This window comes from Ranitomeya imitator, chromosome 10, assembly GCF_032444005.1.
Source record: "Ranitomeya imitator isolate aRanImi1 chromosome 10, aRanImi1.pri, whole genome shotgun sequence".
NCBI classification, from domain to species: domain Eukaryota; kingdom Metazoa; phylum Chordata; class Amphibia; order Anura; family Dendrobatidae; genus Ranitomeya; species Ranitomeya imitator.
Genome location: NC_091291.1, coordinates 16,859,622 through 16,886,223, shown reverse-complemented (window position 1 = coordinate 16,886,223; position 26,602 = coordinate 16,859,622). Strand labels below are relative to the sequence as shown.

At 44.6% G+C, this 26,602-nt stretch overlaps 1 protein-coding gene across 5 annotated transcripts in view; it reads left to right on the top strand.

Moving 5' to 3' along the window:
• Positions 1-7,591: 7,591 nt before the first annotated feature.
• ARHGEF1 (Rho guanine nucleotide exchange factor 1) overlaps positions 7,592-26,602 on the top strand; it is an 83,058-nt gene continuing 64,047 nt past the window's right edge. For all 5 annotated transcript variants that reach the window (XM_069740909.1, XM_069740907.1, XM_069740908.1 and 2 more), the window contains exon 1: positions 7,592-7,746. The gene's annotated coding sequence lies outside the window, so the exon portion shown is untranslated. The remainder of the gene's footprint in view (positions 7,747-26,602) is intronic.

The following is a 26,602-nucleotide window of genomic DNA, read 5'->3' as shown; positions in this document are numbered from 1 at the left end:
TGTTATCTACTGTATATAGAGGTGTTATCAGTCATTGTACAGGAGGAGGAGGTGAGCTGTGACATCACCTATTGTGAATGGTGGATCCTGTGTCATCTACTGTATATAAAGGTGTTATCAGTCATTGTACAGGAGGAGGAGGTGAGCTGTGACATCACCTATTGTGAATAGTGGATTCTGTGTTATCTACTGTATATAGAGGTGTTATCAGTCATTGTACAGGAGGAGGTGAGCTGTGACATCACCTATTGTGAATGGTGGACCCTGTGTTATCTACAGTATATAGAGGTGTTATCAGTCATTATACAGGAGGAGGAGGTGAGCTGTGACATCACCTATTGTGAATGGTGGATCCTGTGTTATCTACTGTATATAGAGGTGTTATCAGTTATTGTACAGGAGGAGGTGAGCTGTGACATCACCTATTGTGAACGGTGGATCCTGTGTTATCTACTGTATATAAAGGTGTTATCAGTCATTGTACAGGAGGAGGAGGTGAGCTGTGACATCACCTATTGTGAATAGTGGATTCTGTGTTATCTACTGTATATAGAGGTGTTATCAGTAATTGTACAGGAGGAGGTGAGCTGTGACATCACCTATTGTGAACGGTGGATCCTGTGTTATCTACTGTATATAGAGGTGTTATCAGTCATTATACAGGAGGAGGAGGTGAGCTGTGACATCACCTATTGTGAATGGTGGATCCTGTGTTATCTACTGTATATAGAGGTGTTATCAGTTATTGTACAGGAGGAGGTGAGCTGTGACATCACCTATTGTGAACGGTGGATCCTGTGTTATCTACTGTATATAGAGGTGTTATCAGTTATTGTACAGGAGGAGGAGGTGAGCTGTGACATCACCTATTGTGAATGGTGGATCCTGTGTTATCTACTGTATATAGAGGTGTTATCAGTAATTGTACAGGAGGAGGTGAGCTGTGACATCACCTATTGTGAACGGTGGATCCTGTGTTATCTACTGTATATAGAGGTGTTATCAGTCATTGTACAGGAGGAGGAGGTGAGCTGTGACATCACCTATTGTGAATGGTGGATCCTGTGTTATCTACTGTATATAGAGGTGTTATCAGTTATTGTACAGGAGGAGGTGAGCTGTGACATCACCTATTGTGAATGGTGGATCCTGTGTTATCTACTGTATATAGAGGTGTTATCAGTTATTGTACACAGGCAGAGTGTAATACTTCATTTCTCCTGTGAGGGTGCTTCAAGGAAATGTAACTCTTAACGCCTGATTTCTCTAAAAATGACATCTGATCTCTGAGAAACATGAAGAAAATGTCTCATTTCGGGTCTGAATTAAAGGATAAGTAGGAATTTAAACGTTTAGTGCTCAGTGCTCATTGAGCCGATGGGATCAGTGATACCTCTGCCATCACCCTCTCTGGGATTTGGGTCTGTCTCCTTGAATTAGTGTTCTGCAGTTGCTTTCTGCCTCGTGCTTGGGATTAGGAGCCATCACTAGTCCTCTTCCTCCTCCTCTTCCTCCTCCTCCTCACATCCCTATGTTATGTCCTTCGGAGGCTCCTAAACATATAAAATGTGCTCGTATCTTTCAGACACAGTGCGGAGAAAGTAAATATGTTAAGACGCTGTATACATTTTGCACAGAGCGCAGGACTCTGGGTGGGCCCGGACCCCACGTATAGCGCCTGCTGCTTCTGCGGAGGGCTCTACATACACTGCGAAAGCCAAAAACGCCACCTAGAAGAAAACTATGCAACTATGAATCCACATCCATATATATATATAAAGAAATGAAATTGCAGCTTAGCCCCATAGAAGTGAATGGAGTTGAGCTGCAATACCAGACAGAACCTTTTGTTAGGGGTGGCGCTGTTTCTGGAAAAAAAGAAAAAAGCCCTTTTTTTCTTATTGTAGACGATCCATTTAAACTTACGGTATTATACTTATAATGTTTGGCACACAGTAGTGTTTGTTGGTGGGGGTCCGAATGCTGAGACCCCCATAGATTTCCCAAACTAAGGGGGCGGAATTTCTCAGCTTCCTTTCATATGTGAGCTCAACAGAAAGTCAATGGGTCCGGGCTTCCTACTGGGCACAGTTGAGGATAAGGGGAGCGATACTGCCCCTAGATCTGAGCGATCGATGGGGGTCTCAGGATCTATAGGGCGAGAACATATGAAACTTATTTGTACGTTTAGTTACCCTTTAACCCCTTTCTATTGACAGACTAAAGGTCATTGAGTTGCAAAGAGGGGGGAAATCTGCAGGGAATTGCTCCTGGCAGTGATTTGGTTAACAATCCCTATAAGACAATTGCTTAAAAAGCAATTCCCTAATGCAGTATTTTTTCCCATCCTGCGGCTCATTAGCTGTTACAAATGTCAGCATTTCCTGACAACCTGAACTGTCTGTCTAGTACAAACAATTCATTTATTCAAAAAAAGGAGAATTGGACAATTGCTTATAGTGCAATCCCCCATGTGTAAATATGAGCAATGATATACAGTGAGGCATCTAGAAGTAAAATGTCACAATTAGTCCCTGACTTTGAGCAAATATTATTCTGCAAGAGCTGCGCAAATAAACCAAAGGCTACAAGGACTGTGCCGGTGCATTCTGGGAGAGATTACTGGGCAAGAGGGGGTAAATTGGGGGGGCACTCACTTCCTAGACAATGATGGCAGCCTGTGTGACTGCATGCCAAAGGAACTGATAGAGAAAACTGCTTAAAGTGCAATTCCCCAATGCAAATGTTTATATAGTTCCTATACTGTGATGAAAATGAGTGACGTGAGGTGATGTGGTGCAGCCGGGGCAGCCATCCCATATAGGCCCGCGTCACCCCAATATATACTGACCCGCAACTGCCAGAAGAACTTTATCTATAACCATTGTGATCGAGCATGGACAAAAATGTATGGAATCCAAGATTGGTAAAGATGGCAGCCGCATAAAGGTATTGTGATAGATAGATAGATGATAGATAGATGATAGATAGATAATAGATAGATAATAGATAGATAGATAATAGATAGATGGATAGATATGGGATAGATAGATAGATAGATAGATAGATAGATAGATAGATAGATAGATAGATAGATAGATAGATAGATAATAGATAAAAAGATAGATAGATAAATAGATAGATAGATAGATAGATAGATAGATAGATAGATAATAGATAGATAGATAATAGATAGATGGATGGATAGATAATGGATAGATAGATAGATATGGGATAGATAGATAGATAGATAGATAGATAGATAGATAGATAGATAGATAGATAGATAGATAGATAATAGATAGACAGATAATAGACAGATAATAGACAGATAATAGACAGATAATAGATAGATAATAGACAGATAATAGATAGATAATAGACAGATAATAGATAGGCTGGGTATTGCAGATCCACTTCCTACTGACCCTCCAAGAACTTCAGGCTGCCGGTGCCAGTAACACCTGATTGGCAGTGGGGATGTCGCGTATCGCACCACGACTCAGATATTAATACATGATTGGTGGGACCTCTACAGATCCTGAGAACAGAGGTCCCATGTCCCTCATGTGAATGGAGCATTGATGTGCATGCTTTACCACCACTCCTATAGAAGTGAATGAAGCAGTGGTAGAGCATGCTCATGTGATCCCATAGAAGTGAATGAAGCAGTGGTAGAGCATGCTCATGTGATCCCATAGAAGTGAATGAAGCAGTGGTAGAGCATGCTCATGTGTTCCCAAAGAAGTGAATGAAGCAGTGGTAGAGCATGCTCATGTGCTGCAATATAAGTGAATGAAGCAGTGGTAGAGCATGTTCATGTGATCCCATAGAAGTGAATGAAGCAGTGGTAGAGCATGCTCATGTGCTGCCATAGAAGTGAATGAAGCAGTGGTAGAGCATGCTCATGTGTTCCCATAGAAGTGAATGAAGCAGTGGTAGAGCATGTTCATGTGCTGCCATAGAAGTGAATGAAGCAGTGGTAGACCATGCTCATGTGTTCCCATAGAAGTGAATGAAGCAGTGGTAGAGCATGCTCATGTGCTCCCATAGAAGTGAAGGAAGCAGTGGTACAGCATGATCATGTGTTCCCATAGAAGTGAATGAAGCAGTGGTAGAGCATGCTCATGTGCTCCCATAGAAGTGAATGAAGCAGTGGTAGAGCATGCTCATGTGTTCCCATAGAAGTGAATGAAGCAGTGGTAGAGCATGCTCATGTGTTCCCATAGAAGTGAATGAAGCAGTGGTAGAGCATGCTCATGTGCTGCCATAGAAGTGAATGAAGCAGTGGTAGAGCATGCTCATGTGCTGCCATAGAAGTGAATGAAGCAGTGGTAGAGCATGTTCATGGCTTCCCATAGCAGTGAATGAAGCAGTGGTAGATCATGTTCATGGCTTCCCATAGAAGTGAATGAAGCAGTGGTACAGCATGTTCATGGCTTCCCATAGAAGTGAATGAAGCAGTGGTAGAGCATGTTCATGGCTTCCCATAGAAGTGAATGAAGCAGTGGTAGAGCATGCTCATGTGCTGCCATAGAAGTGAATGAAGAAGTGGTAGAGCATGCTCATGTGCTCCCATAGAAGTAAAGGAAGCAGTGGTAGAGCATGTTCATGGCTTCCCATAGAAGTGAATGAAGCAGTGGTACAGCATGCTCATGTGCTCCCATAGAAGTGAATGAAGCAGTGGTAGAGCATGCTCATGTGTTGCCATAGAAGTGAATGAAGCAGTGGTAGAGCATGCTTATGTGCTGCCATAGAAGTGAATGAAGCAGTGGTAGAGCATGCTTATGTGCTGCCATAGAAGTGAATGAAGCAGTGGTAGAGCATGCTCATGTGTTGCCATAGAAGTGAATGAAGCAGTGGTAGAGCATGCTTATGTGTTCCCATAGAAGTGAATGAAGCAGTGGTAGAGCATGCTCATGTGTTGCCATAGAAGTGAATGAAGCAGTGGTAGAGCATGCTCATGTGATCCCATAGAAGTGAATGAAGCAGCAATGGCCAAGCATATCCATCTCAGGGTGCATTGATTAGGGGCGAGACAAATCCTGAGCATTTGTGACTTTATTTCCAAAAATCTTTTAGTTCCTGGAAAATCTGTAAACATTTTGCCATGTAGCAGCGTCGCCCCGGAGAGCCCTGGGCCCTGTGTATCTGATACGTGTGCGGTCGTACAGTGATGTCGCCGTCATACCAAGTGACATAATAGCAGCATCTGCCTGCAACGTGCCAATAAGATCCGGGAGAGGAGCGCAGGTTACTGAGAGGTCGTCATATGGCAGAGGTTACCCCGGGACAATGATGAGAAGGGCCTCTGCCTTAAAGGAGAACTCTATGCGGACTGTCACCGGCGCTGGGAGTCCGCTGTCATAGGATTGAACACTTCCGGCCACATTCAGACCAGACGTGGCCAGCCTCGCTCATGTCATTTGTCTAGTTGGCATGAGACCGAATGTATGCAAATTGACTAATTGCGGTCACGCACCCTCCCATTCCTGGCAAATCCTGACAGTGCGCATTGTGCATGCTGGGAAGATTCACGAGTCTGCAGGCACATTGATTGACTACACACTTAAGCCCCAAGCCTAGACAACCCCTTTAAATTATTTTAGTAAGGGTCCACTTACCTGCGCCTGTAGTCCATTTAGGGTCTGAACTGGACACCTAGAGTAATGATGTCGTCTTGTTAATATGTCTGCACTTATGCTGTTAGATGCCTGCCAGTCATGAGTGAACGTGCTGGGATAAGGCGTTATCTGAGCATGCTCGGGTGCTAACCGAGTGTCTGCAGCGCACTCGAAAAGTATGATCAAGTCCCCGCGGCTGCATGTCTCGCCGATCTTCGACAGCCGCAACACATGGAGGGATTGCCTGTTGGGTTGATCATATATTGTTTCTCAATATTTGTACAGATTTGCAAAATTTACACTTCCTAAGCTTGTAATATTTTGCATTTTTTCACCTGGGCACAGGGGTAATATAGAAATACGGCGCAGGAGGGATCGCGGATTTCTCCGTCTCCAAACGACAGTAGCTTTAGACAAGTCCATAAATCTGCGATGAGGGCGTCTCGATGGCTTCGAATGGAGACTCATTATATTAAAAATAGTGAAAAAAATGAAAAAAAAGAATTGTGAATAATACTGGGTGCTTGCACAAGGAAACGGCGCCGGTATCTTACGCTACAACCACTAATCAATCTTGCAGTGTAATTTTGGCCTCGTTCATGTGTCCGTTTTTCACGTACCGTGGTTTTCTTGGGTAGAATACGCACCCCTCATAGTCATGACATGACCAGATAGGCAGCGGGGAGCCAGCTCTCAACCAGAATGACGTCGACAATCCTGCCCTGTTGACAGAGCAGAGCGGAAAAGAAGCCGCCGCTCTGTCGGTTTGATGTCAGCAGAGGCAGCTGAATCGCCGGCAGGAGCGGTGAAGAACGGCGCCGGGCACAACAGGCAGGTGGGTAGGCTGCATTTACCTGCCTGTTAGTGCTTAGGTACTATTTTTTTTTTCTACAAAGTCCCTGATATCCCCTTTAATCCTTTTCTTCATCCATTTTTCAGTTTGTTCTGCAACTTTGTATCTAATTTCTGCTGCAACTTTGTATCTAAAGTGCTCAGTAAAAGTAAGGCTATGTTCACACTATTTTTTTTTCCCCCATCGTTTAGAGCCAATCTGCTCTGTAAAATGCCCTTCCAAAACATTCCAAAAGTTATTCCTATTTATTTCTATAGAAAAAACCCCCCCAAAAAACGCAGTTCTTATATTCAGGCTTTCAAAAGACGTCAAGCGTTTCTGGCCACGTTCAGTATTTTACATCAGTATTTGTAAACAAGGAAAGTATAAAAGAAACACGTCGCCGCTTGTGCATTTCTCACCCAACTCGTGTAAAATACTGAACGTGTGAATGAGGCCTAAAAGGAGTAACAGGTTTTTATTTTTTTTCTACTAGTTCAGAATAGAAATCAAAACAAAAAATGCTCGAAAGACGCCTGAGCTTCTCTTTCAGAATTTTTTGCTTCAAAATAAGAAAAAGCTAGAGTTTTATTCACTGCTTTATGGATGTGAAAAAAAGGCCAAAAATGGAATTAAAAAAATACACATCTGCGTTTTGGGAAATGCTTTCAGTAGTGTGAACATACCCGAACTGGCTGCTTGGTTGTCTTGTCTGCCTTCCTTCTACTGTGCAATGCAATCATTGTATTACATGTAGAAAAAAAAAAAAAAAAAAGTTTTGAAAAACTTTTGGCAGCAAGTAAGTAGCAGCTGGCTTCCTATGAGCCCATGTATGCCCCTGTCTTGTGCAGTCAGTGCCCACATTACTCCCATGCATCCATACCATGCAGGAACCCCCTTGATACAATGTATCTCTCCAGAAGTGCTAACTGTAAATATTTTGTTTCCTTGTTTATTCTGTGTGCAGCCTGTGAGAGCAATCCCCAGCATTACAGCAGCAGCCCTGCATGAGTCTAGCAGCTTCTCACCCCCAACCACCCCACTGACTCTGTGCATGCAGCCCCTCCCTGTGTCTCTGCCCTCCCCTTGTCTCTTTCCCAGTAGCTCCCCTCCCCCTGTCCTCCTTCCTGCCTCCCCTCCCCTCTCTGCTGCTCTGTGCAGTCTGCTGCTTTGATGACAACTGGAGCTCTGTGCAGGGACTTTCTCACCCAGTCTGACACCCCAAAACCAGGTCCCCCCCATGTGCCAAGGGTCAGGGTGAGCTACAGGGAGCCCTGTGCCCAGGAAGTGGTAAGTTGGCAGAAATGCCTTTTGTAGCTCTAGACACCTCCCAGTCTGCTCTGCTCACCTTTTTGTTGTTTTTTTTTTTTTTTTTTACAGCACTTATTGTCTGGGGAAGGGGCCGAAACTGTCCTAATGGGGGGTGATAGAACTGGGATTTGTGTGGTTGTAGGTGCACTGGCTTTACTGGGATGGACTGGAAGCTTTTGCTGCAGACCTGCGGTTGATCACCATTGTGTCCTATATTCACTGGTGGTGGCATTGGGCATTAATTTACTGGTCATCTAGTGGCATTTTGGCACTTTTCAGTGTTCCTGTCGCTGCGCCTCCTCTCGCTCGATCACTTCCTCTAATGTACATTGGTGTGTCATCGTTTATTTCCTATGCCGCCTACCTTCATGACGTTATTATCAGACTCCTCTTTATATACTATATTTATATTCTATATATATACTTTACTCTTTAGAACCCACCACCTACCCACACACGCTGGAATGTCTTATCTATGGTCGGCCATAGGAATGTAACTTTATGGCAGCGGCGTTGTGACACTTTGTAACTATCACAACAGTCCAAGGTAAACAATGTATCTACTGAAATATTGGGATTTTTGGAGATGTTTTATGGAGATGCCATGGGGGTGATTCGGGGGTCTGCAATTAGACACGTGTACTATGGCCACTGTAAACGGTTGTTCCATCATTGAACTTGTGTTGCCTCCTTGAAGAGATGTCCTGCCCCGGCAAATTGAGGATTTTTGCATCATCGTAAGTGCAAGACTATATGATCATTCCAATATCTTATCTACTTCTCGCTTTACGGCTTGTTTTCTCACCAATTTTCCATTATTACCAGTTGTAACTTCCCATTATCTGGTAACTGTTGTTTCTAGTACTTGACCTGGCCCAATTTGATCCATATTCCATCTTCAGTTCTGTTCCCTTCCATGCCACGTTGTCATGTCATCTTCTGACAATTTCTCAAGTTATTTATCGATACCCTGCCCGACTTATATAGTGGTAGCTGGTTTAGTAGTATCCCTGGTGGTACACTGTAGAGTTTCTTCCACTTTTATGACTTGTTCCATCACTGAATTTGTGTTGCCTCCTTGAAGAGATGTCCTGCTGTGGCAAATTGAGGATTTTGGCGTCATCGTAAGTGCAAAACTATATGATCATTTAAAATCTCTTATCTACTTCTCACTTTACGCTCTTCCGTGGGACTTGTTTTCTCACCAATTTGCCAGTTGTACCTTCCCATTATCTGGTAACTGTTGTTTCTAGTACTTGACCTGGCCCAGTTTGAGCCATATTTCATCTTTGGTTCGGTTCCCTTCCATGCCACATTTTCATATCATCTTCTGATGATGTCTCACATTACCTATCGCTACCCTTCTCGACTTCTTTTTAGTTTTAGCCATAGTGATAGTTTCTTTAGTGGTAGCCCTGGTGGTACACTGTAGAGCAGTGTTCCCCAACTCCGGTCCTCAAGAGCCACCAACAGGTCATGTTTTCAGGAGTTCCTTAGTAGTGCACAGGTGATAATTGCATCACCTGGACAGGCAAGCATTCAATCACCTGTGCAATACTAAGGAAATCCTGAAAACATGACCTGTTGGTGGCTCTTGAGGACCGGAGTTGGGGAGCACTGCGTAGAGTTTCTTCCACTTTTAAAACTTGTGCCAAGTCTATTACTGCATGAGATTTGTTGACAAACTCGTTCAAAGTCGGCAGATTCCATTACTTCTAGTGGAATTAGTCAATAATCTAATGCCCGTGGGGACCTTCTGACAGGCCATGACGGCTTTCAACCTGTCAGGTCCCAAATTGCTGCCATCGGTTCCTCCAGCTGCTTGTCACTGGAGAAGAGCGAATCGATTCCCAGGACCCTGTGGTCCAGGAGACATGTCAGTAGTTCATTGAGGAGCATCTGGTTTTGATTAGACGGCCTGTCACAACATCAATATTGTGGTGTGATGCAAACGCAACGTTTCCAAAACCTGGTCTCCATAAAATGCTCCATAAAATTCTTCTCATTCTCCTTTTTTTGTACTATTGGCTGAGATGAGGGCATGTTTGTGGGGTGCTATGGGTTGGATTGTGTTCGGCTGATGGCTGCATGCATAAAACGTATGACATGTCAGAAATTTTGGGCAGTTGGTGTCCGGATGCTGAGACCCCCATTGATCTCATCAGCGATGGAGCAGAAGCACTCAGAAGAGCAACTGTCTCATTCAAGAGTGAAGACGGACTTCATAGTCTTTCTGTAGAGTCTGTCTTGGAGGAGAGCGTCATTTGGCTCCTTTAACAATTGGGGTCTCAGAACCTAAACCCCTCAATGGTATAGCATAAATTGTGGGATTTTGGATGATCCCCACTCCTACGTTTCTTTCTTCTTTCTTGATGATTGGCATGGAACTTTTGTGCCTTTCTGAGTCCCCGGTTACCCTATCGAGGCAAAATCAATTAAAATGATGATAGTGGATTGGGCATAAATGCAGATGAGCCGTCCATGGTGGCCTCCAGTACAGTACTTTAGGTAAGGGTCAAAAAAAGGGACCTCGATTATTCCACGTTGTTGCTGCACCCCAGGTACTACAGTCACCTCATCTCTTGTAATAAACCCATACATTTATTTTTACCCTATTTTCACTCTCAGCAATCACACTACTCTCCGGACGACCGGACCCCATTGACCCCCGCTCTCTTCCGCTTTTTGGCGAGTCACAAAGCTCTATAGTCCCTCTGGAGAATAAAGCTGACCCAGCTGGTTTACACAACAGTTGGGGAATCTAGTATTAACCCCATCATACACCAGCGGGGAACACGTTCTTCTCCATAGATAACATCTGTTGGCATTATTAAAACTTCTTTGGATTCCATATGGATCATTAGTCATGACAAAGTTATTTTTTTTTTTACCCTGTAGGTCTCATAAACCCTCCATAGAGACCTCCGAGATTTTTTTTTTTCTAGTGAGCTGGACACGTATTTTTATGAAATGATATGACGGTCCGAATGGTTCCATCCACCATTAATACATTGGCAAGTGCTTTGGCCAGTTTTATTGAATTTGCCAATTTATTGAAGAATTAGATTAGTTATAAATTCTGTCCAGAAAATAAGGCAGAAAGCTTTCCGCATGCTGCTTGCCTCTAGCACATTTTGCTGGATTCAATCGATGAGTTTCATCTTTAGGAAAAAAAGTTACAGCAGGCGATAACCCAATTAAAGGGGCTGTGCGACGTCACTTTGGATGAGAGCTCGCCTCCGCGGTGGACATGACCCTGAGAAAAAAAGTATTCACCTTCAATACATTTTTGACTTGAAGATCAGTTGCATTCACAGCACTCCATTGGCCTGAGGGAGGCCAAAAAAAAGTTTACAGTAGTGTGTTATTCCATTCAACTAAATCCATTGGAGGCTTATTTTTATTTTAACCCTTGTGGGTAGCCACAGGACTTTTGCCGTAAAATCTGCAGTGGAAATTACCCCTGTGAAAATGCTGCGGTTAGTCAAATTTTTAATTGGTGAAAAAAAATCAACTTTGCAATTTCCACCTTCATCAAAAATTGTCTCAATTCTCCATAACGGAGAGGTTTTTAATTTTGCAGTTTTTGCAGTTTACAGCTTGTTGCCTAGGTTATCGGCCACCTCTGCATTCTCAAACTGGCCGGTTACCCCGGCAAGGGCAGTGCAACGGTTGCCGTTTCTATTCTTTAGACTATGCAGGTGCCGCTGTGACTTTTTGCTGGATTGCTCAGTCCGACATCCATCTCAGTGCTAGCGGGACAGAAGAGGTCCCAGTTTGGACCAGTGACGCAAACATGGCGCTAGTCCGGACTGTCAGTCTTTACGGGCGCATCTTTTATGGGAACCAGAAGGAAGATGAAAACGCGTCTTTAAGGCTGCACATTTTACCCATAGTGTGAAATCCAAGGAATAAATTGGGGTGCTGCGGAAATTTCGGATAAATTCCTGCCCTACAGAAACTTCTGTGACTGAATATGGTATCTTAATGAATGGGGCTGTTGCAGAATTTTTTGCAACAGAACCACCTGAAATTGAATTTTAAAGAGTTTTTCCCATCGTGCAAACTCGTTGCCTATCCACATAATGTTTAGTCTTGGCAGTCGGATCGGAGCGCTAAAATGACCCTTTGGAATGGAACAATGGCATGCGTGCGCATCACCGCTCCATTCATTCTCTACAGGACTGCCGGGAAAGTCTAAGTATCGAACTTGGATTTGTCCAAAAGAAGGAATGGAGCAGTGGTCAAGTACTGTTCCTTTCCGACAGTTCTCTGGATCGGTGAGGGGTCCTGCACCTATAAGCATCAAAATTGACAAGTGTCCATCTCTTGGCTATAGGATATTTTGCATTTGATAGCAGCAGGCTGTTGGGTATATGCTGAGAGTAGTAGTTTCCTAACGGCTACAGAGCTGCTGGTTAGAGACCACTGCGGTCCTGGCATCCTCCTCTCCGGGGGTGTCGGTGGGCTGCCGCTTTCACTTTCCGTAGACTCCTTGGTAGCTTCTTTCTTTCCTCTTTGTACCAATTCAAAATTGTCATATTTTCCATCTACATACAAAGCTTAATGTTGAAGGAGCGTCCTGTCCTTGAAGAGGAGCTTCGCACGTGATGACGTTTACAAGGAGGTTCTTGGTAATGTGGTCCTTTTTGGCAGTAGAATAAAGGCCCTTTTGTGATAGCTTCACTCATGGGGAGTTGCAATATTTGCATTTCAAGATGTATGAGGCATGAAAACTGCACTATGAAACTTGCCAACAGTGTAGTAATGGTTGCATAGGCTTCTATGGGGCTTACAGAATAATTAGTAGGGTGTATATACGCCATAAAGGAGATCCAACGTGATTTCCTTTAATAGGGGTCCTCTCATAAAGCATTGGGCTCCTGGGACTTCTTCATTCTTCTTACACATCCCCCATCATCTTAAGATTGATATTTTGACTCTTTCTTGCCTACTTTTCTTTTTTTATGAAATTGTTCCCCGAACCTGACTCGTAGTCATTTGCAATTCTCCAACATGTAAGGCCTGGTCTAGTCTGCACACTCCTATTGTGAGCTACGGGAACTCAAGGCTGATACATTTTACCTGCACTGATACACTGTAACAAACTCTCAGGTTTGGCAACTGAGAAAATCGGGACTGGGTTTTCATCCATATGGATTCACTTTTAGCAAATAGAGATGTGAGGAAGGAGAGCATGAAATATACAGCGAGCAGCGTCCACCTGCCATATTGTGTGGGTTCCTCATCCTGCCACCAAATCAGCTCTGAGCTGTTGACCTCTGAAGCGTCCTGTAGTATCTTGCACCAAGACGTTAGCAGCAGATCCTTGTACATGCGGCCTTCGTAGATCAGACTTGGTCTTCTAGGGCATCAGACAGATGGTCGATTGAATTCAGATCTGGAACTTCGGAGACAAATCATCACCTTCATCTCATTGTCATGTTCCTCCATTCCTCACCGACATTATCTCCTGACTGAGGCACTGTCAGTAGGGAACCCCAGTGCCATTAAGGAGGTGCTTGGTCTGCACAATGTTAGGTAGTTGTCACATCTACATGATACCAGGAGCCAAGGTTTCCACCAGGACATTGCTTCATCAAACGGCCTCTGCCAACTTGTCTTCTTCCCATGTTGCATCCAGCTGCTGTCAGTTTCAGAGATAAGTATATGCCACTGTGTGCAGGACCAACCCCACAATACGTTCCCGTATACTGAGACTACCCCACAAGACCTGCCGTACACGGGGAACACCCCACAAGACCTGCTGTATACTGGGAACACCCCACAAGACCTGCTGTATACTGGGAACACCCCACAAGACCTGCCATACACCGGGAACACCCCACAAGGCTTGCTGTACACCGGGAACACCCCACAAGACCTGCCGTACACCGGGAACACCCCACAAGACCTGCCGTACACCGGGAACACCCCACAAGACCTGCCATACACTGGGAACACCCCACAAGATGTGCCGTACACCGGGAACACCCCACAAGACTTTCTGTATACCTGGGACACCCTTACAAGACCTGCTGTATACTGGGAGCATCTCACTAGACCCGCTGTATACCTTTGAAACCCCACAAGACCTGCTGTATACCAAGGACACCCCACAAGACCCAGCTTATACCAGGAGCACCCCACAAGACCTTCCATATACTGAGGACACCCTACCTGTCATATAATGGGAGCATCCCACAGGACCCACAGGGGGCGGACATATCATTAGTGCAACCTGTGGGGCTCAAGACTTAAGAGGGCCCATTTCTATATCCAGAGCAGATTAAATTTTGCATTTTTAGGAGCTCTTGGGCTGCAAAGGGCCCATATATTTTTCTTGCACATGAGCCCTTTTTTGCGTATGTCCGCCAGTGATACTCGCCATATGCCGGGACCACCCCACAAGATCTGTCATATACTGAGGACACCCCACAAGATCTACCATATACTGGGGACATCAGACAAGACCTGCTGTATACCGGGAACATCCCACAAGACCTGCTGTATACCGGGAACACCCCACAAGACCTGCCGTATACCGGGAACACCCCACAAGACCTGCCGTATACCGGGAACACCCCACAAGACCTGCCGTATACCGGGAACACCCCACAAGACCTGCCGTATATCGGGAACACCCCACAAGACCTGCCGTATACCGGGGGCACCTCACAGGACCCACCGTGTACCGGGGATACCCGACAAGACCTGCCGTATACTGGGGGCACTCCACAGGATCCGCTGTATATTGGGAACACCCCACAAGACCTGCCGTATACTGGGAACATCCCACAAGACCGGCTGTATACCGGGAACACCCCACAAGACCTGCCGTATACTGGGGGCACTCCATAGGATCCGCTGTATATTGGGAACACCCCACAAGACCTGCCGTATACTGGGAACATCCCACAAGACCGGCTGTATACCGGGAACACCCCACAAGACCTGCCGTATACTGGGGGCACTCCATAGGATCCGCTGTATATTGGGAACACCCCACAAGACCTGCCGTATACTGGGAACATCCCACAAGACCGGCCGTATACCAGGAACACCCCACAAGACCTGCCGTATACTGGGGGCACTCCATAGGATCCGCTGTATATTGGGAACACCACACAAGACCTGCCCATTTAGAGCTGATTAGACCCTGTCATCTACATATCCTCATTTTCCTGTGTTGGGGGGGGGCACTCTCCCATCCTTAATCTGCCATACTCGTGTCTGGTTGAGATACCCCTTTAATAATGAAATGTGACGTGCTGGTGTTGGCAGCGGTGCCCGTGTTTCACCATGTGCAGTAAGACAATGGCTCTCTGCAGAGTAAAGCAGTTGTTTGGCCTTGACCACCTCCTGATATTGTTACAGGTCTTGGCTTCCTGGTAATTATTCTGGCCGCACATTACTCCCTCGCTAGGCCTCACTATATGTTTAAGTTTGCTCTGCAGTCTGGTTAATAATGACTCGTTAGCCTCTGAGGCAGCGGCCGTGTGTATTCCTGAGTCTCATTTTAGGCTCTTTCACATATAAAATATAGGCCTCATTTATCTGAGATTTGAAAGGCCTTTGTTGCGTATAGCAACCAATCAGAGCTCAGCTTTCGATTTTAAAACAGCTGTGGTGGAATGAAAGCTGCTCTATGATTGGTTGCTATGGGTAACTAACACTCTATTACTACAATACCGTTTTGATCTATGGAGCTTCCGTCACTTATTAGCCAATTAATAAAATAGTAATTCCCTAATATTACATTTCTCTTGATCCAGTGCTGGCCGCTTAGAGGGTCTGCACCCACATGATGTCACCATTCTTCCATTATAAGGCCCGAGTCCTGTCATTGGCTGGGAATGGTCAGGTGACTAGAACGGCACATAATCGGATGTTTTTCTGATGACCCGCCGTCCCGTTCTATGACAGATCATGGTGTCTGGTGCTGGTGCAGACCCCTTGGACGGGGTCCACGTGGGTGATGGCATGGGAGTATACATGAATTTGTTATTTATACCTCATCCATGGCGCCTAGGTGTTCAGTATGGCCAAACAAAACCTTTTAAGGAGTTCAAAAATGAATTTTTCAGCATGAAAAAACTCTTTAAGAAGGTTTTTGGGTATGTTCACACTGCAGTTTTTTTTCATGCATTTTTTTTTAGTAGGTCAGCTCCGGAAAAGCCTTCAGAAAACACCGGAAAGACTCTTCCTATACATTTCTATATAAAAACAACTTGCCGTTTATACTTCCAGCTTTCTACTTTTTCCGTTTTTAGACCCTTTAGGTTTCCAAAAGTACCAGGTGGTTAAAATAAGTGCAGTGTATATTTTTCAGGCTTTTTCTGACCGGAAAATGCTCCGTATTTTACATTAGAAGTCAACAGGAAAGCAAAAAAAACACTAAAAAAAAAAAATCTTTTAAGGAAGCAAACACTCTCCAAAGCCGAAAGCTCTGTGTGTACAAAACCCAAGAAACAAACATGATTCTTTTGTCTGTTATTTTTTTTTAGAGCTTTTTCTGGCGTTTTTTTGAAGTGCACGGTCAAAACAAACACTGGTAAAAAAAAATAATATTGTGTTAATGTACCCTAAAAAAAATTCTTCAGGAAAAAATAACAAAACAGGTATGTGCACACGTCAGGATTTCTTGCAGAAATTTTCCTGACAAAAACCGGACATTTCTGCCAGAAATCCGCATGCGGTTTTTTGCGTTTTGTTGTGCGTTTTTTGTGCGTTTTTTTTCCCAAATGCATAAAATTGCGGGAAAAACGCAGAAAATCCGCAAAAAAGCTCATTTTTTTACCGCGATGCGTTTTTTTCGCGGGAAAAAAATGCATCCATGTGCACAAAACGTGCAGAATGCATTCTAAATGATAGAATGCATAATGTATGCGTTTTTAATGAGTTTTTATAGCGTTTTTAGAGCGAAAAAACCTTAACGTGTGCACATTATATGTGTTTTTGCAAAAAAAAAAAAAAAAATCTGTGTTCTTCACGTGTAGGACTCATACCTATAATAGTGAACGGGAGTCATTGAAATGTCTGATTTCTCACGGACCGAGTGATCTGCTCAGAATCACGGAGACATGTCTGATTTTGATCCCGATCAAAATAATAATTTTAATTTTTTCCTTGCAGCTTTTTGATTGGACAGTGCCTAGTTCGCAATGGATTCCATCAGGGGTCATTCATTATGGGTGGAAGAAAGGTGATTTCGGCAGCTAAATAGGAAAGGGTTCTTTACAGTTAGAGCAGTCAAATGAAAAAAAAAAGCTCTTCAAAAAAGCTCTAAGTAATATTAATACTTCCATTAACTCTTCGGCCACAGCCGCTGTCCCACCCATTGAATTTCCATACAGACTATCATCCTCTAGAGCCCCCCTGTTACCAATATTCTAAGAAGGCACCCCTAACATGAAATCTTGCTTTATGGCTGCTGTAAACCATTTCAGCTTGTATATGCTGTAGTTTTTTTTTATTTTATAGGGGGTTTTCCTATATAAACAGCGCAGTTTAAGATAGCGAGTGTGGATATTGTCGGCTGTATTGCTTCATAGAGATGAAGATGACCGTGTCTCCGGAAGAAGGGGGATGGGGTATTAGATGGAGGGAAGTGACAGCAGATAAGAACTGTCACTTTTTGGCTTCTCATCTGCTGAGAATTCTGTGGTCTGTCACTTTAGATAGGGCGTCATGGCAGGCACATGTTGAACCAGTATTTTTGCTCTATTGCTATGAGAACCGTTCCCAGCCATAAAGGAAGCAATTCTGATAAGAGAAGCAAATTAGGGGAATTGCCGAATGTGCGGTTCCTTATTACAAAGGGAAGGTTCATGTCCTCTGCTCCTCAATGAGCTCAAAGATACTCTACCGAGGTGTCAAAAAATGCCGGAATCCGGGAATGGCACAGATGTGAAGTCGGCAATGTCTCACAACTTCTTGGATCCATTTATGGGGTATTCTAACTAGGGGTTGTATGTTGCTGTAATATACTGTCATGTGGGGATCAGATCGCTGATATCTCTAGGGTCACACGATCGTTTTTGGCTCTGATTATGCTAATCAGACTCTGACCAGTGTGATCCGATTCTCACCGTTGAGAAGATGGAGAAAAAAAGTTTCTCCATCTTCTCCATTGTGTCAGTCCGTGAAGATCAGTCTACACTCGGATGTCATCCGAGTGCAGTCTTATGTTTCCCACCCGATGTTTCCCATGTACTAATTAACTTGCATGGCCGAGTTCGAGGAAACAAATCCGATGTGCATTTCCCCATAGAAAAACATTGGTCCGACTGCGATCTGATGATTTGTCAGACCGAAAATACCAATACAGCCATGTGCACGACACTGTGTAAGTCCAGCGTCTTTTTGTAAGAAATGTTCATATAAAGTAGAAAGAAGAGAATCCGCACCGCTGCTGCACTCACACCCCTTATAGATATACATAGCCCATAATGCCGTTACTCCATTGTCTCAAAAAACGGGCCATCTGGGGTGCTACATCCATAAACAAGAGTATATATCCACGGTAGAAGAAAAAATGATGTGCACTCACCGGTCCCGTAAAAATAGTTTCCTTTATTCGGACAGGTGCGCGGTTACAGACAGAGAAATAGCGTGCTGGATGAAGGACGACAGCTGTTTCGCGCAAGTGCGCTTCTACAGGTCCCAATCTTTTGATCAAATTGATGCTTAAGTTGAGTGCGAGACTTTTTCGTATTGACTTGATGGTTTGGGTACCTAGTCTCAGCACCATTTTGTAGCTGTGCACACGGTGTTTATTTCCTCACATTTTTTCTAGACTTTTTATTGACCTTTTTCTCGACTTTTGTTTCCTTGCCTATTTTTCTAGTTTTTATTTGACTTTTTCTCATCTATTTTCTTGCTATTTTTCTCTATTTTTCTTGACTGTTTTCTCCGCTATTTTTTTTTTAACTTTTTCCTGACTTTTTATAGACTTTACTTTTTTCTCATATTTTCTTGTCTTTTTTTCTCTACTGTTTTCTGAGCTATATTTTTTTTACTTTTTTTTTTCAACTTTTTCTAGACTTTATTTTACTTTTTTTTTCTCACGTATTTTCTTGCATTTTATTCTTTTCCTTACTATCAGGACTATAATTTTTTTTTTTTCAGGATTTTTTGACCTTTGCTGTGTATTTCGGTCTCTAGTTGCAGCATTGAGGCGCTCCGCTGCGTAATGTGTCCGTCAGCTGTGTCAGAACAATGGCACGCTGTATTACATGGAGCGTATGCTGAGAGGTAGCTGTGGACAATCATGCGCTCAGATGTTGGGCTCCTTCCAGGATGATGTGATCACAGCCCCAGCCTCCTAACAGTGGCCGTCTGTGGAGCTCTGGCCAGCTCACCAGCAGCTTACAGAATGGAGGTTTTGTGAGCTGTCTCCTATGACACGAGGCTGGGTGTTCCTCTTTCCACCAGCCACTGGGTGGAATGGCAACTTGGGCATCTTAAATTACCTTTTTCCCTTTCCTCTTGAGTCACTGAGAGGTTTTTGTGTTCTTACAGATGGGTTATTCATGGTGAGGTTCAGGCCAGAAGGGGCCTGGGACCCTGGAATAACAGTCAGAGGTGCTGGCAGGACTGTGAGTCACTGTGCCCATGTGTGTGGGTGCCTGTGTGCCAGTCAGCTTCGTACTACCTGGTACGATATACACCTTTTTTTTTCCAATGCTTGCATTATAATATATGCAGCAAGGGATCATAAAAAAAAATAATCCGTCAAGCCACCTGGTTCACAATTGCATCTGTAATAATAGATTTACAAGTGCAAAACTTTGCGAATCGTCGCGAGCTCTACGCCGCAGCTTCGAAAAGGTTAACTGGTTTTATTTAAAAAAAAAAAAAAAAAAAGAAACTTAACTTTTTAATATATTTTATACTACCTGTTTCCTGCTATTAAATAGGAAGACGTTGATGAGGAAATCTCCCGAAATTCGATTCGGGTTAATTCTCTCCAAATTCAGACCGTAAGTTTGGTTTGCGTCGAATATATTCGAAACTGCCCCCGAATGATGAGAAGAAGGGTTTATAAAAAAAATGTTATACCTTCCTGTTCTTACTCGGAAGGTGGTGAGCAAATGAGATTAAAAAGCTTATTTATTATATCTTATTTTAACCCCTTTTTGGCCCTAACTGGGAATAGCAAAAAAAAAAATCAGACTATGGAACAAATGTGGAGAATCTGGCACTTGATAATTTTAGTCTCTCTTTAGCAGTTGTCGGTGTGCAGGTATTTATATACGGTAATTTGTGTATTGCAGTTGTCAGCACGGTGTGATCATTAATGTGGTGGATATATTGGTGGCCAGACATCTGCTTTCAACAATGCTTCACTTCCAAACTGTTCTGACAGCAGCCAAGAGCCATAATTAATGTCTGTGGGGTTTCCTTGTTTTTCTATTGGCTGTGAATGGTGCTGTGATGTCATGGCAAATAGCCGCACCGAGCTGCGGAGCAAACATTTCATGTCACAATGTCATCCTTGGACCTGGAGCCTTCTAACTTTCCATCTTTACCACCTGGTGTGCGTGCTCCCTCTCTTGCCCTCGCTGCCTTGCTCGCTCTCCCTCTCTTGCCCTCGCTGCCTTGCTCGCTCTCCCTCTCTTTCCCTCGCTGCCTTGCGCGCGCTCACTCTCTTGCCCTCGCTGCATTGCGCACGCTCCCTCTCTTGCCCTCACTCTCTTGCTTTTGCTGCTTTGCACGTGCTCCCTCTTGCCCTCGCTGCCTTGTGCGTGCTCCCTCTCTTGCCCTCGCTGCCTTGCTCGCTCTCCCTCTCTTTCCCTCGCTGCCTTGCTCGCTCTCCCTCTCTTTCCCTCGCTGCCTTGCGCGCGCTCACTCTCTTGCCCTCGCTGCATTGCGCACGCTCCCTCTCTTGCCCTCGCTCTCTTGCTTTTGCTGCTTTGCACGTGCTCCCTCTTGCCCTCGCTGCTTTGTGCGTGCTCCCTCTTTTGCCCTGGCTGGCTCGTGTGTTCCCTCTCTTGCCCTCGCTCTCTTGCTTTTGCTGACTTGCACGCGCTCCCTCTCTTGCCCTCGCTGTCTTGTGCATCCTCCCTCTCTTGCCCTCGCTGCCATGTTTGCTATCCCTCTCTTTCCCTCGCTGCCTTGCATGTGCTCAATCTCTTGCCCTCGCTGCCTTGCACGCGCTCCCTCTCTTGCCCTTGCTGCCTTGCGTACGCTCCCTCTCTTGCCCTCGCTCTCTTGCTTTTGCTGCCTTGCACGTTCTCCCTCTCTTGCTTTTGCTGCCTTGCACGTTCTCCCTCTCTTGCCCTCGCTGGCTCACGCTCTCCCTCTCTTGCCCTCGCTGGCTCACGCTCTCCCTCTCTTGCCCTCGCTGGCTCGCGCGCTCCCTCTCTTGCCCTCGCTGGCTCGCGCGCTCCCTCTCTTGCCCTCGCTGGCTCGCGCGCTCCCTCTCTTGCCCTCGCTGGCTCGCGCGCTCCCTCTCTTGCCCTCGCTGGCTCGCGCGCTCCCTCTCTTGCCCTCGCTGGCTCGCGCGCTCCCTCTCTTGCCCTCGCTGGCTCGCGCGCTCCCTCTCTTGCCGCCTTGCGTACGCTCCCTCTCTTGCCCTCGCTCTCTTGCTTTTGCTGCCTTGCACGTTCTCCCTCTCTTGCCCTCGCTGTCTTGTGCGTGCTCCCTCTCTTGCCCTCGATGTCTTGTGCGTGCTCCCTCTCTTGCCCTCGCTGCCTTGGGCGTGCTCCCTCTCTTGCCCTCGCTGCCTTGGGCGCGCTCCCTCTCTTGCCCTCGCTGCCTTGCGCGCGCTCCCTCTCTTGCCCTCGCTCTCTTGCTTTTGCTGCCTTGCACGCACTCCCTCTCTTGCCCTCGCTGTCTTGTGCGTGCTCCCTCTCTTGCCCTCGCTGTCTTGTGCATGCTCCCTCTCTTGCCCTCGCTGGCTGGAGCGCTCCCTCTCTTGCTCCTGCTGGTTCACATAACTCACGCGACAAAAAGCCGAAAATTGAGCATTGATAATTAATTGTGAGTTTCTACTGAACAGAGAAATACTGTACAAAGTGATCACTTCATATTTTATGTTTCCATTTTATTTGGTCCCGTTAGCACTTCTATAACATAGGCCTTACTGCATAGAGGAGAGCATGAGAAATTCAGGGCGTGCACCCTCATGCATAAACAATCATTGCACGTGGACGGGTTGTGCAAATTGTCCCCACTCTCCATAATTGCACAGGGGCAGCGTCTGCAAAATGCCCCCTTGTCCTTATTTCTGCTTAAGCCGCAGCCTTACAATGTAGGACCCCTTTGGTTCTCCATGTTGGATGATGTTTATCATCTTTCTGGGCTGTGTGAAGCAGCGCTTTGTTCAGTGTATATGCTCTTGTTCACATGGGCTGCTCCGTGATTGTATATACTGTCTCAGGCGGTCTGTGGGATAGGTAGTGTTTTGTATGTTGTTTTTAGGCCTTGTGTATGGCGTCTGTTCACATCTGACATATGGTGCTGACAGTAACATGCAATGTTAACATATTCTAGCTTCTGGTCTAGTATACGGCACGTATGACAATAAACAGCTGGTTAAAAAAATGAATACCCCCCTACACTCAGTAAATATTTAGAAGCTTGCCTAATAGAATCTGTATGTTGCAGCAGTGTAAGGTGATATTTTGGACACACCTGTCCATGTAATGGTTCTCCTTGTTCTCATTAGAATGTGCACATTCTAGATTCAGTCTAAAGGCAGCAAAACTGTCAAGTGCCATTATGAAATTGGTTCTCCAGGAAAGGATGACCAAGAATGACTTCTGCTGCAGAGGATAAGTTCACCAGAAACCACAAACTGAGAGCACCCCAGTAGACAGCTCTCATAAATGAGGCACAGACAAACAGCAGACACATCTCAACATCTACTTCCAGAGGAGACTACGAGAAGCGGACTTTAAGGCCAAATTGCTGCAACTGAGAGCCACAAACTGACACTTGTTTGGGCCAAGTAACACAAAGACTGGACGTTAGATCAGATGAAATCTGTACTGAGGTCTGGTGAGTGAAAATTTGAGATGATCAATGGCCATGACTTTGTGAGATGCAGAAGTGATGAACACATGGTTTCTACATGTGTCGTCGTGCCCACCGTGAAGCATGGTGAGGGAGGTATGGACCATCACTGGTGTTGCAACACAATGACCTAAAACGCCTCCATGCTATGTAAGGGCTATGTGACCAAGAAGGCGAGGGATGGAGGCTGTGTCTGATGGCATGGCCTCCGCAATCACCTGACCTAAATCCGATGGAGATGGTTCACGATGGAAATCTTGTGAACAACCTCAAGATTGTCGTACGCCAACCAAGGTGATGACCCGATGAAGCTGCTGGAGAGAGCACCAAGGGGGTCTAATGCTATTATCAGAGTAAAAAGGGGGAAACTGCAAGGAACCTTAGGTGTAACACACATTCTAGCTTGTTTCACACATGTCTCTTTGATCCTCATTCTTATATATGTCCCTTCGTGGTTTTGCCGCCTTCAGTCAGAATTTACAATGCCACCTTCCAGTAAGTACAAGGTAAACCATTGAGCAGGTTTTTTTGGCCGACTCTATATTTCACACCTACACAGACATATATGATCATTTCAATTTACAGGCCCAAAGCCTGAGCCTGCAGGACTGAGAGACTATGGTGACAACATGTCCTCCTTTTTAGTGTCTGGTGCGGTGTCGTCATGAAGATCTTAATATTTCTCCGATCTCGCATCTACACAGATAATCCAGGCCAGGTGGTGGGACGTAGATCCTGAACTAGATTACTTGGATCCACACAAGGTCTCCATGACGACGACACCCCAGACAGAAAACAGGAGACATGTCGTCATCTCCATAGTTGCAGCCTGCTAAAAAATGGTGGCGTAACTATGGTGATATATTCACGTAAAATATGCCTTATTGCTATGTAGTATTACACGGTGACCATCGCGATAAGTAGCAATCCTTGTCCTACACGGACGGGTATGTGGGTCTGCACCTCATAACTGCGAGGATGAGAAAGCGCACCACTCCCTGTTTATTTCTTTTCACGTCCAGGTAAAATTCCATTAATCTGGAATCTGGGACTGGATTATTGGACAGGTCCTAAAAAATTATATAAAACGCCACTTAAAAAAAGAAAAATACCATAAAATCGTTCTTATATTAATTTCTATTTTCTGTGAAGGATGGGAAAGCGCACCACGCTCAATTTATTTCTTTTTACATCCGACTAAAATTCCTTTAATCTGGAATCTGGGACCGAATTTTCAGACAGGTCCTTAAAAATTATATAAAACACCATTAAAAAAAAAAAAAAAAAAAAAAAGCAAAATAACATAAAATCCTTCTGATATTAATTTCGATTTTCTGTGAAGGATGGGAAAACGCACCACGCTCAATTCATTATTTAAAAAAAAAAAAATTTTAACATGCAAGTGAAATTCCTCTAATCTGGGAACGGATTGTTGGACAGGTCCTAAAAATATATAAAACTCCACTTAAAAAAAAAAAGTAAAATCCTGATTATATGAATTTCGATTTTTTTGTGAATGATGGGAAAAATGCATCACGCCCATTAATTTTTTTTTAGCGTCAGTTCCCTTAAACTGGAACCTGCAGCCGGATTATTGGACAGGTAATAAAAAATTATATAAAACTCCATTAAATCTGGAAATAAATTTAAAGTAAAAATTTGTTCATATGAATTCTTAATATTTTTCGAGGAATTTCCAGAAAATTTTTCCAGAAAATTTTTACCCATTTTGGTGGCCGCATGTGGAAACTTTCAGAAAATCGCACCCTCTTCTTCAGGCCACACCGTGACTTTTACCCGCCTTCCCGAATGTTCATTTGGACGCTTAAATGTCATTGCTCTTAAAAAAAAAAAAAAAAAAACTCCTAAAAAATACTTTCTGGCTTAAAAACCCTCCAAAACTTTTTCGCCTTGAACTGCAGACGAGTGTTGTGGTTTCCAGCCCCCTTGGTGCCCCCCAGCCCCCTCCTGACATTGCACTTGTGTAAGTCTTCTTACCACGACTGTTTGTGCATTTAAAGTGTGTGAATATCTCTGGACGTTCGCCAGTCCAGGGTGGGGGGCACCAGGAGAGCAGCAGACTGGAGGGATCGGGATAGAAAGTCTGGAGGGGGCAGGGCACATACCTGGGTATTTCAGCCTTATCTGCAGCTGGCCTGCTGCATAGTTGCCATATTTTTGACTTTCAGAAGGAAATTGGTGTGTATAAGTACAGAGTGTGCAAAAGACTGTATGTCGGGATGTGTCTGTGCATGCATAGGGTGTAGCAGCGATTACGTATGGCTTCCATAAGGCGTATTTACTATGAAGAGCCCTTAGGATCAAAATAACTTAAATAACCTTATGTCTCAGATCATTTACTTCATTCGGATATCGAAGAGAGCTTCCCCTTTAAATTTCGAGGTTTTGCTTATTTTTTACGTTTTCAGTCCTATATTGTAGGTGCTTGTCTCCCGATAAAAATGATATAATTTTTGAAGAGATCGGTTGTTCCAGTCATGAGTAATCTAGCACAGAAGTCATATGCAAATCAGCACCGTCAGAGCACTTGACCTTTTTCTGACACGCCCCCAGTCCACCTCCAGGCTGATTTGCATATGATTTCTACACTAGTTTTCTCATGACTGGCACATCGGATCTCTACAAGAAAGGTGTCGTTTTTATCGGGAGACAAGCACCTGTTCAGTCGTAGTACTACATTCATATATGAAAATATGCAGACACGTTCCATTTAAATATTCTGTTAGTTGGCTGCACAGGTGACAGATTCCAGATGACAACTGCTAATGGCTTTCTGCACACTGGAGACTGCAATGTCAACATTTCCATCCTCCTTTGTCTTTGTGCCCTGTTGTTTCAGTATTTTCTGTAGTCCTTTCATTCTGTTCATCAACCAGGGGGCTCTGGATGGGCGTTAGTTTAGCTAAATAAGGTGCTATTTTATACTGGAAATATGGGTGATTGACATTTTGATTAGGCCTAATAGATACAGGCACCTATATCGATAATTCAGACCAATCGAATGCAGTGGTGAATAGATCCAAGCTTGTGCATGCACATCTGTCAGTCTGTTGGGGGACCCCCAGTTGAGCACCCTCATAATTTAATCAAGGGTGAACAGTCTCTATCTGGAGGACACAATACATCCTTGCACTTTATAGTCAGTTCATACATTTCAATAGGAAATTTGCAATACCTTATTTGACCTGCGGAGGTGCTGCAGAGAAATGAAACACTTCTGTGGCAATCAGAGAGGGAACCTCCATTCTTTACACCGCATGCCGACATACTATAATTTCTCATTGTAAATGTTTTAACGATTGTACCACGCGGCAGTCTAGGGCGCCTCGACGTGTGTTTATTTTGGTACTACGGGTTTTACAATGTTTTTCCTTCAGTGTATAAATCAGTTTAATTAAGTTTTCCGTCAGCTGAGGAGGAGTTTTTATTATTTTTAGAGCTTGCCCAGACTACGAGGACTTTCTATGAGCTAACCTAGGTGGTGCCAGCGAAGCACAAGAAGGGTTATGGCTGGCACCATAGAGGGCATTGCACTGGCTGTATGTAAGAGACAGGGATTAAACTGCACATTCCAGCGGTACCCCCCTCCAGTTGGGCAGCAGCTGGTATTCTGGGGGAGGAGGGTGGGTGATGCTGACAGTAGTGGCAGTCCCGAGCAATGCCACCATTGCTGAATGCTTGGCGACTATGGGAGGTGAATGGAGTGTGGGGATTATCTCCTGCATACCTGGGATTCCTCCGTCCACCTCCTGACAGGCGGCCATCCCCGCTGCACATTCTGCTCTCTCATCCT